This window comes from Tamandua tetradactyla, chromosome 26 (genome assembly GCF_023851605.1).
Source record: "Tamandua tetradactyla isolate mTamTet1 chromosome 26, mTamTet1.pri, whole genome shotgun sequence".
Taxonomy (NCBI): domain Eukaryota; kingdom Metazoa; phylum Chordata; class Mammalia; order Pilosa; family Myrmecophagidae; genus Tamandua; species Tamandua tetradactyla.
In genome coordinates this window covers 3,919,281-3,928,871 of record NC_135352.1, presented here as the reverse complement: position 1 = coordinate 3,928,871, position 9,591 = coordinate 3,919,281, and the positions used below count along the sequence as shown (strand labels likewise).

The 9,591-nt window shown below is 33.1% G+C and overlaps 1 long non-coding RNA gene across 1 annotated transcript; it reads right to left on the bottom strand.

Moving 5' to 3' along the window:
• Positions 1 to 3,716: 3,716 nt before the first annotated feature.
• LOC143669920 (uncharacterized) lies at positions 3,717 to 8,041 on the bottom strand. The gene is made up of 3 exons (XR_013169124.1): positions 7,876 to 8,041; positions 6,434 to 6,673; positions 3,717 to 4,151 (listed from the first exon to the last, which is right to left on the bottom strand). It is a non-coding gene; the product is annotated as an uncharacterized LOC143669920 (long non-coding RNA).
• Positions 8,042 to 9,591: the final 1,550 nt, after the last annotated feature.

The following is a 9,591-nucleotide window of genomic DNA, read 5'->3' as shown; positions in this document are numbered from 1 at the left end:
GGTAACTAGCACCAAGATGGAAAAACATTACCACACGAATCCTGAAATCCTGAAACACCCTTCTAGTAATTGACTCCTTAAGTACAATTACTAAACTGATTTATTTTTCCTTTGTATGTTGTATGGTGGGGGTAACACTTCATTATTTTTTCCATGTGCATATCCCCTTCTTGCAGCACCATTTGTTGAATTTTTGTTTTTGTTTGTTTGTTTGTTTGCTTGTTTGGAAAGTGTATGGGCTGGGAATTGAATTCAGATCTTCCCACTGCAAGAGTGAATTCTACCCCTGAACTACTCTTGCACCCCTTACTAAACTGATTTTTAAATATATGGCTTTGTTTTGTTATGCTTTGACACTTTAATAATAGAAATCATATAGTGAACTCACTCTGTATATGACATTTCACTCATAATATACTTGTGTGATTTATCTGTGTTTTATGTAGTTGTAGACTATTGTTTCATTACTTTATACTATTCATTATATGAATAATCCAAAATTTATTCATTCATTCTTCCTTAGACAATTTTTTGGTTTGTTTCCAGTTTGTTTCTTTCTTTCAATTGCTTTTGAATGAACATATATATGCTTTTCTATTGGATACAACTAGCATGAAATTGCCTATCACTATATATGTATATATCAAGTTTCATAGGTAATTGCAAAGAGTTTTCCAAAGTGTACTGATTTAAATCTTCAATTGCAATGTATGAGAGTTCTAGTTACTTTATGTCCTCATCCAATCAATACCTGTCAGTATTTACACTTGAGTTATCTGGTGAGTATAATGATGTGTATAATCATATCCCATGAAGCTTAAATTTATATTTTCCTGATAACTAATGAAGTTATCACTTTCCAATGATTAAATACCTTTTTAATAGTATATTGGCATTTGGATATGGAGGCTTTTCTCTCTCTCTTTCTCTTTCTGCCTCTCAGAAAATGTTGCGATAAGAATTATGCATTTCTTCATTAAATATTTGGAGTAATAGATCACTGGAACCATCTGACCAGAAATTGCTTTTGTGGGGAAGTTCTAAATAACAGATGTAATGGCTTTAACATACTTAATAAAAACATCATCTCCAGAAATATTAAAAGAAAGTTATAGGAGAGAAAAGACTCCCACTTAAATGGAAGAAGCATTCAGAGCATAGAACTAAAAGCAAGACAATAAAGGGAAAGTTCATGTAAGATATGAAACTGTAGGGGACTCTGTTTATTTTTGATGCAAGATCCAGAAGATCCAATGAAAGGGGATGTGGATAAATGAAACATAAGAATGAGGTTTTCTAGAGCTTTAGTGAGTTTAAAATATAAAATAAAAATATCCTTATAAAGCAAAGACAAAAACAATCATACTCTAGTTTGAGAACCATTCTTTAATTCTCTTCAAATCCTGCAACTCACCTAGGATGTGAGCTCTGAAGCATATATTTTAGTTTTGTGTTTTTACAAATGCCTCAAATATTACTTGGTACATAATGAGTCAATAAATATTTTTTAAATTGGATGAACTTTTGGAAAAAAAAACATTTCTGGGATGTTACTGATGCCAGATGCCCGTGTTAGTTATTGTTAGATGTCCACTAAAATCCTTTATCTCCTTTTGGAGTAGCAGGGTTACCTGAATTCATGGCCTTCAAACTCCAATGTTCTAAATATTGACAGTAAGAAAAAGTCCATATTCTTAATGGAAAAATTTCACAAACACACAGTTAATGGACATCAAGCAGTCTCTGCCACCAGCACGGGCTCAAAGATATGTGTAGGCATTTTTTTTATTGAAAATAGCCATCCTTTGCAACTATGTGCAGCTGTGTTACTAACATCTTGTCAATTGTCTGCAGGCTGAAGGGACTTATTGGCTGAAATCTAAAATTTTTAATGTGTACTCCTACAGTTTATTTTCTCTTTATGCCTCTTTAAACAAAGAAGGTGGAGTCCAGCTATAGATAATAGTATACTATGACAATAATTTACAAACTGTAGGGCACTTATAATTCACCTTGGTTCAAGAAGGCTAATGAAGTTCAGGGTCTCTTTCCCAAGTGAGAAGGTATATGGTGAACAGGGTCAGGGTTTCTGTCTTGGCTAGAAGGGCACATGGTGAACACAGTCAGGGTTTCTCTCTCATCTGGAAAGTCATGTGGCAAACATGGCATCATCAGCTTTCTTTCCTGGCTTTCTCTTCATGAAGCTCCCCAGGAGGCATTTTCCTTCTTCATTTCCAAAGGTCACTGCCTGATGGACTCTGCTTCTCATGGCTATGTCATTCTGCTCTCTCCAAATCTCCTTCTCTCTCCAAAATGTTTCCTCTTTTATAGGGTTCCAGCAAACCAATCAAAACACACTGAAATGGGTGGAGACACATCTCCCCTAATCCAGTTTAACAACCACTCTTGATTGGGTTACATCTCGAGGGAGATGATCTAATTACAGATTCAAACACATAGTATTGAATAGGGATTATTTTGCCTTTATGAAATGGGATTTTGATTAAAACATGGCTTTTCTGGGGGACATACATCCTTTCAAAATAGCACAAAAACCAGGTCTGGTATTTAGGTTGAAACTCTGGGGTGGTGACACAAATTTGAGAACTATCATCAAAGACGTGATGTGCAATGTCATGAGAATTCTTCATTTGAATTTGATAATAAATAAGATAAAACTGGAATGAAACTACTTCTCTAAAATTTGATGTCCTAAACACATATGTGTTCAAGGCATCAAAGATCTGAGCTCTTAATTAAGGTGGGCACAGCAGAGGGTTGGAGCAAAGCTTCCCTCTGTCATCTTAGCTCGATCACAATTTCTCCTTCCTTCCTTTTTTGTTTTCAACCTCTGATCTTCCCTTCTGTCTATACAGCATTGTTAATCTTTAGCATAGAAGAGTGTTAGTACACTTGTGAGAAGGAAAAGTGTCTCTTTGATGGTTAAAGACCCAAACCAAGAAGCTCCTGTCTCATTAACCCTGCATATTGAGAGCTTTTCCAGTTAAGAATATGAACATTATGTAAATAAATCCTCCAACTTAGATTCCAGTCTCAGGTGTATATGAAAACAATCTTCCTTTCAGTCTCACAACTCCTTCATGGACTGGCTTTTGTTACCAGAACCCATTAGATAACAGGACCTTTACCAGAACATAAATTGTATTGCTATGAAATATCTAAATCAAGAAGACAAAAACCTTTATCTTGGTTATTGATCATTACCTTTGTACACAGGGAAGTATATCACTGTAAGAAATCTAATTACAAGATGATTTTTTTTAATGAAGAAAGAATTTGGAAAAGTGGTATTATTGGTTATGGATTTAAGTAGCCATAGCCCAAACATCCCACCTAATTTATAAGGTATCTGTCAGATTGGCCAAGGTGAACATGATTATGTGGGAATTGCAGGTGGAGAGGGTTTTCTTCCTTCCCTTTGCACTTAGGTTACTCAGAGAAATAAGATTAAAATAGAGGAAATGATCAGGTTTATAAATCTCACCATAAATACAGCCCCAATATTAAAGACTATAAGTAGATTTATGACAAATGTGTCCATGCAGACAAGTTCAACATAAGTTGCATACCAGAGAAATAGTAATTTATATTAGGGCCACAGAATGGTAATTTCAAAGCTAAAATAATCTGTGTTAAAGAATGGACATACAATCCAGGCCAGATTCACCAACACACCACAGAAATGTCTGCCCATGATGGTTATGTATTTCAGGAACTTACAAATGGCCACATGGTGATACAAGGATGTTTATATGAGCACTAAGGTCTCCCTGTACCTAAAGAAATGAAGTGTAAAAATCTGGGTCATGCACTAATAGTAGGAGATGACTTTCTTTTCAGATACAGACATCTGTGATCAACTTGGAAATGGGGTTATGAAGAAAAAGCCATCAGCAAAGCTTAAGTAGAAAAGGAAGAAATTCCTGGGGTTCCCTGGCATCTATTTCTAATGGTCATCACAATAAGTCAGTTTGCCAACAGAGTTTCCAGGTAGATAAACAAGAAGACCACAAAAACTTTTTTGTCCTTTAGAAGATACTGTGTTAACCCAAACAGAATGAAATTCACATTGTTCTTCAGGTCCATAGTCACAGGAGATGTGGAAATGACACAGCTGATAAATTGTTTATCTGCAAAGAAAATTGAGAAAGTGTTGATTTGGTGAGCAATGGACTTAGACTTTCAATTTCTACTTTCTACTTCTAATTGATGGGCAAAAAACTCAGTTGTTCCAAAAGGTTTTTGTGTATTATAATTACATGGGGAGTGTTTTTAATACTGATTCCCAAACTTCAACAATGGAAAATTCCAGTGTATAACCAAGAATTTTAGGGGAGAAATGAAAACAAGCATACTACTGATTGTATTTTCTATCAAGATCTGATAATTGATGACTTTGTATTATGTTACACAAGTCATTTATGTGTTTTTAAATGTTTAAATTTATTAGGTGAATGAGTATGTTTATGTTATGTATGTGATATATATTGCTCTCAGTAACTGAAAAAGAGTGTTGCTATATAATTCAAAAATATTCAGTTTGGAGATTCCTATTGAGAAAAGTATTTCTTGATTTGTACACCTACTTTCATCCAGTATTCTTGACCTTTTTATTGTCTTGGTTGGGTTTAACTTTGAGAAGAAATTATTTTTCCAACTTTTTGTTCATGGTGGATATTTTACCTTCATTGTCATTTAGGACATATGAGTTATTTGAATAAATAATTGAGCTTGGAATTAGTGAGGAAAATTACCATTAACATAAAATCAACATTAACCATGCTATATGCCTAATATTGCATTCCACATCCTAAGGATCCAACGAGGTGTATCACTTTATATATTTATATGGCCTGAATAGTGTCTTCACTCACATATGATTTTCTTAATACTATTTTTCAGTGGTTTTGTTTTCTTCCCATTTTTGTTTTAATTGATATATAATTTTAAGAGTATTTCAGAATTTTCCCTGCAGATATTTATCCAGTTATTCTTTATTTTTTCTTCTAAAATGTACATACCTGTATAAATGCAATCATCCTGTAAAATTACTGTATATTTTGATTCTCATACTGGATTGTTAAAAGCCTTTTTCCTTGTAACTAACAGAGATCCTTATGCAATTATGTATTTTAACAGTTCTAAATTCACATATAAAAATTATTAACATCAAATTTTACCATTTGTGTATTTATTATTCCGGGGATTTGCAAATTTTCACTGATAAAAAACTTATGAATGAATCTCTTCTCATTTGTAGATATTTTCAGTATTTTTAATAATGCATAAAAAATGTTTCAATGGAATTACTGAAGCAAAAGTTATGAAGGTTATAAAATTATTAGGAACTATGATTATAATAGCCTTCCAATTTGGTTTTAGAATTTATTATAATAAGTAATAAATATGACAAATTATCACACTACTTTGCAAGAGAATATACAGGTAAAAAATTAACAAAACAGAAAATCTGTATAGATTATAAGTAATAGTATAAAAATAATATATAATTTATAGTTGTCATTCGATTCAATGCCATTTTAATAAATTTCATCATTGTATAGGTGCATAGGGTTAAAGGTAGATGTTAATTTTCTGGGATAAAACTGAAACTTGGGCATAAATAAAGAGTGTTGGAATCAGATCCATTTGAAATAGTTAAGACAGATAGAAGGAAAAAGTAGGGATATTAAAGGAGAGAAAAAGTTTCCTCCATATTGGGTAGATGGAGATTTATATACAGAAATATAGCATAGCCCACAAGTATTAAGAAATAATGGCTGAATTAAATGTTAAAACTCTGAGGCATTATTACATCTGATACAAATCATACAGTGTTAAAATGTTGGTTTTCAACCTTTATGTCCTTAATTTCTGTCTTTGCTTGTTTAAAACAAACAAAATAAAATTTCTTGACCTGATCTTCATGGTTCCTCACTATCTGCTCACAAATTTAACTCAATCATTTTTGGTTAAATATTGAGTATAGATTTCAAAGAGAAGTAAACTTTTTCTTCATCAACATATTTACTTGAAGCAATGCATGCTTTCCCTTCCAATATTTTACTTGTTTTTCTCACTTAGCAGATCTTATACACTGTTGCTGAAGCATCACCACTCACTTAAACTGTCTATATGAGGGGATCCCCAGGAATAGAAACTGTGGGCTAGCCACAGGACCATGTTGCATTTACTCTCTTGTTCTGTGAGCCAAGAGGTTTTGAGATACAGAGTAGTTTACTCTGAAGCCAAGGAAGGCTTGGGAACTCTGGATTATTGTAATACTCTATTTTGGAAATGTGTTCCAGGAACTCCATCTCTTTTCAGGAGACAGACTAATTATGGAACACACCAAATCAGTCTTAAGGAGGCCACATGGAGAAAATATTTCAGGCAAATTTAAAAAACTTACCTCAAGAGCAAATAGATGTCTTCCAATAAGTGTATTTTTCATATCTTTCCCTTTAATTTACTTAGAATATGAATCATGAAGTCCAAATAAAACATGCAAACTATGCTTCTTTGTGATTTGGTGGTATTTTCTATCATGGAAGTTTATGGCGAGTGGGGAGTTTATGGATACAGAGGACTTTGTGGCCCAACTTCACATGGTTCCTCCTAGGAAGCTCTGTGTTAGAAAAAACAACAGGATCTAAAATTCAGGAGCGGGTGGGGTATAAAAATAGGGAAAGTTTGTCAATTCAGATTCTGAAAACTTCCATATAGAAGAAATTATTCCTTTCTTTGAGAGAAAGCATCTGAAGCAAGTTCTGTTCCTACAAATTCTCTTTGAAAAAACATGAGTAAAATATTTCTCTTTTTAATGTATGAATATTTATAGTAATTACCCCCAAAGGTTAGAATCCCTATTGTTGTGCTTTCAGCATCAACAGCTATAAAGAAACTGTTACTCTACATGCAGTTCCAAAGTTTCATCCAATGACCTTCTCAGAATGTCTGAGTGCCAGAGCAAAGCATGGGGTCAATTTGTTAAACTGCAACTCACTCTCAATTGTGGGTGAGGAAACCTCATTTTCTTCTCAGTACAATCTTCCAAAGAACATCTCTTCTAAAGGTGTGAAAAACATTGATGCTAGTTAAAAGTGTGAAATGTGTTTGGTAGACTTGAGCACTGACTCCACCACATACCTCTGTGTGAATTTAAGTCAGTTTCTTAATCTCTTTGATTTGTAAGTTTCCTTTTATAAAATATAACTAATAAAATGAAAATTTATTTTATTTATCACAACATTAAAGTAATATTCTCCCATTTCTAATCCCATCTATGTTTTTACAACATTCTAGAAAAGAAAGAGGAGAGAAGTAAAAGTTAAATTAACTGTGGAATACTTGCCTTTTGTATCACCTATTAATATTTAAAGAGTTAATGGAGAGTATATGAATTTATATCAGGTAACAAAGTTTGATTTTTAGTTTTAATGTGGTTGGAAGTTATTAAAGGTAATATAGGTTAAATTACAAAATTATTTTCCTACCTGTGATACCAAATTACTACCAAGAACTCTAGCCTTGGTAATTATTTTCATTACCTGTTTGGTAATGATGATGAATTATAAGGTTGAAGTGGGGGAGGGGAAAAGAGACGAGAGATAGAAATGGAAATGAGGTAGCATGAAAATTTTGTACCATGAGTTGCACTTTTAATGCAGCAACTAGTGGTAACCAACAGTCCCAAATGTGTCAGTAAAGCTCCTTGGAGAAAATAATGCCCCAACATGTGACCTCTTTTGTTAAAAATGGATTGGAAGATTCTTAAGGAAGGTGAATGACAAGTCACATAATATTTCTGAGCCTCCTTTTCCCCATAGATTAAATAGGAATTGAAAGGCTTACCTCTAAAAAGTCTCTGAAAATACCAATTTTTTAACATAGATAAAAATATATTTCCTTGTTCAGAGAAAGCAATGAAAAAAAAATTTATGTTCTTATTCATTCTCCTTAAATATGTAGAATTGAGGCCAAGAGAAGGGAGATACGATATATCGCCCAAGCTCACTCAGCTAAGAACTCACAGATGAGGATTTAGAATCCAGATCTCTTTATGACAAGTCTAAGATTCTTTTTATTTAAAACATAGCTCATAATGTCATAAACTTTCTTGGCCTAGGAAGTAAAAGCAGTCAATGAATGAGAACCTGCATCATACTTTCAGGCCAAAAGACCCTAAATTAACTCCCAGCTCTGAGACAATGATCAAGCTTCCTAGTCAAGGCAGGGAAATTTCTGAGGATAGTTTTCAATCAGTTCATTGAATTGCCCAAAGGCAAAAAACTGAGTCAATGATCCCTTAAATTTCCGTCAAGCTCTGCCTTGAATTGACAATGAGAGTACATTAAAAATTCATTATATACTAAACTCCTGAATTATCTAACTACAAAAACAATGGCAGTGTTTTATTGAAACAGTTAAGTGTGATCATTAGAGCATACAAATGTAAAATTGAGGACACATGGCAAATTAAAGTTTGAATAACTTGGAGTTTATATCTATACCTTTCTCTTAATAAATTAAATCACTATTCAAATCTTTGGTTATTAAAATTGTATCTTACTAAGATAAGGTTTCCAGTAAATAATTCAGAAACTCTAACCAAATTCAAATCCAATTAGAAAAATGGAAAATTGTAATGGGGTTAAAAATGACTTTAGAATAAAAATCAGATCACTGAGAGCAGTATTAAAATTTTTGGCAGTGGATAGGCTAAAGAATTTACAAGGGGGAATGAAAGGAAGAAATGATAGAGAACAATAACTTCATTTATTATTTTAATTTTTATTATAGATGGGAAAATTAAATAGCATATAGAATTTATATGAAATATCTCCCATGTGGTATGCCAATATACAATTATTTCCAAAATCTAAGGTGTTATCATATTCATTTGGCTAAACTTAACATTTAAGTTGGTTAGTATTAGAGATATATTTGAATTTGACTATGGCAAAGTACACTCTTTATCCACCTATTCAACAGATATTTATTGAGATCCCACTCCAAGGTGCTCTAGATTTTAGTGGAACATAAGTGAACCAAAGAGTAAAAATTCCACACCTCATGGTTTAAGTCTACTATAGGAGGCAGGAAAATACACAATAAGTAATAAATTATATTTATAACAGAGGGTGATAAATACTATGCAAAATGAAAAAGTAGGTAGAGTTGGTGAATAGGCAGATTAGGATTCAGTAAGAAGGAAAGGCCAAGAAATATGGAAGAAGGAACCAAGCCTATGCAGATTCAGGAAGGTTGTGAGGCAGCAGATGTTTTAATGTGTTCACAGAAAAGTAAAGAGGCCAGTGTGTGTGGAGTAGAATGAGCAAAAGGAGAAGCCATAACATTAAAGTATTGGAGGCCTCTCTAAGGACTTCGGCTTTTCCTCTAATGAAATGGAGGACATTTGCAAGATTTTGAGCAAAGTTGTGATTTAAGCCAATTTGTGATTTAATACAACACAATCTCATTAAGTTAAAAATCAAACCTCCATTGTCTTCTTTCAGATACCCAGAAGCATTTATTCAAACCACTTTTTTGAATTGGTAATGTTCTGAA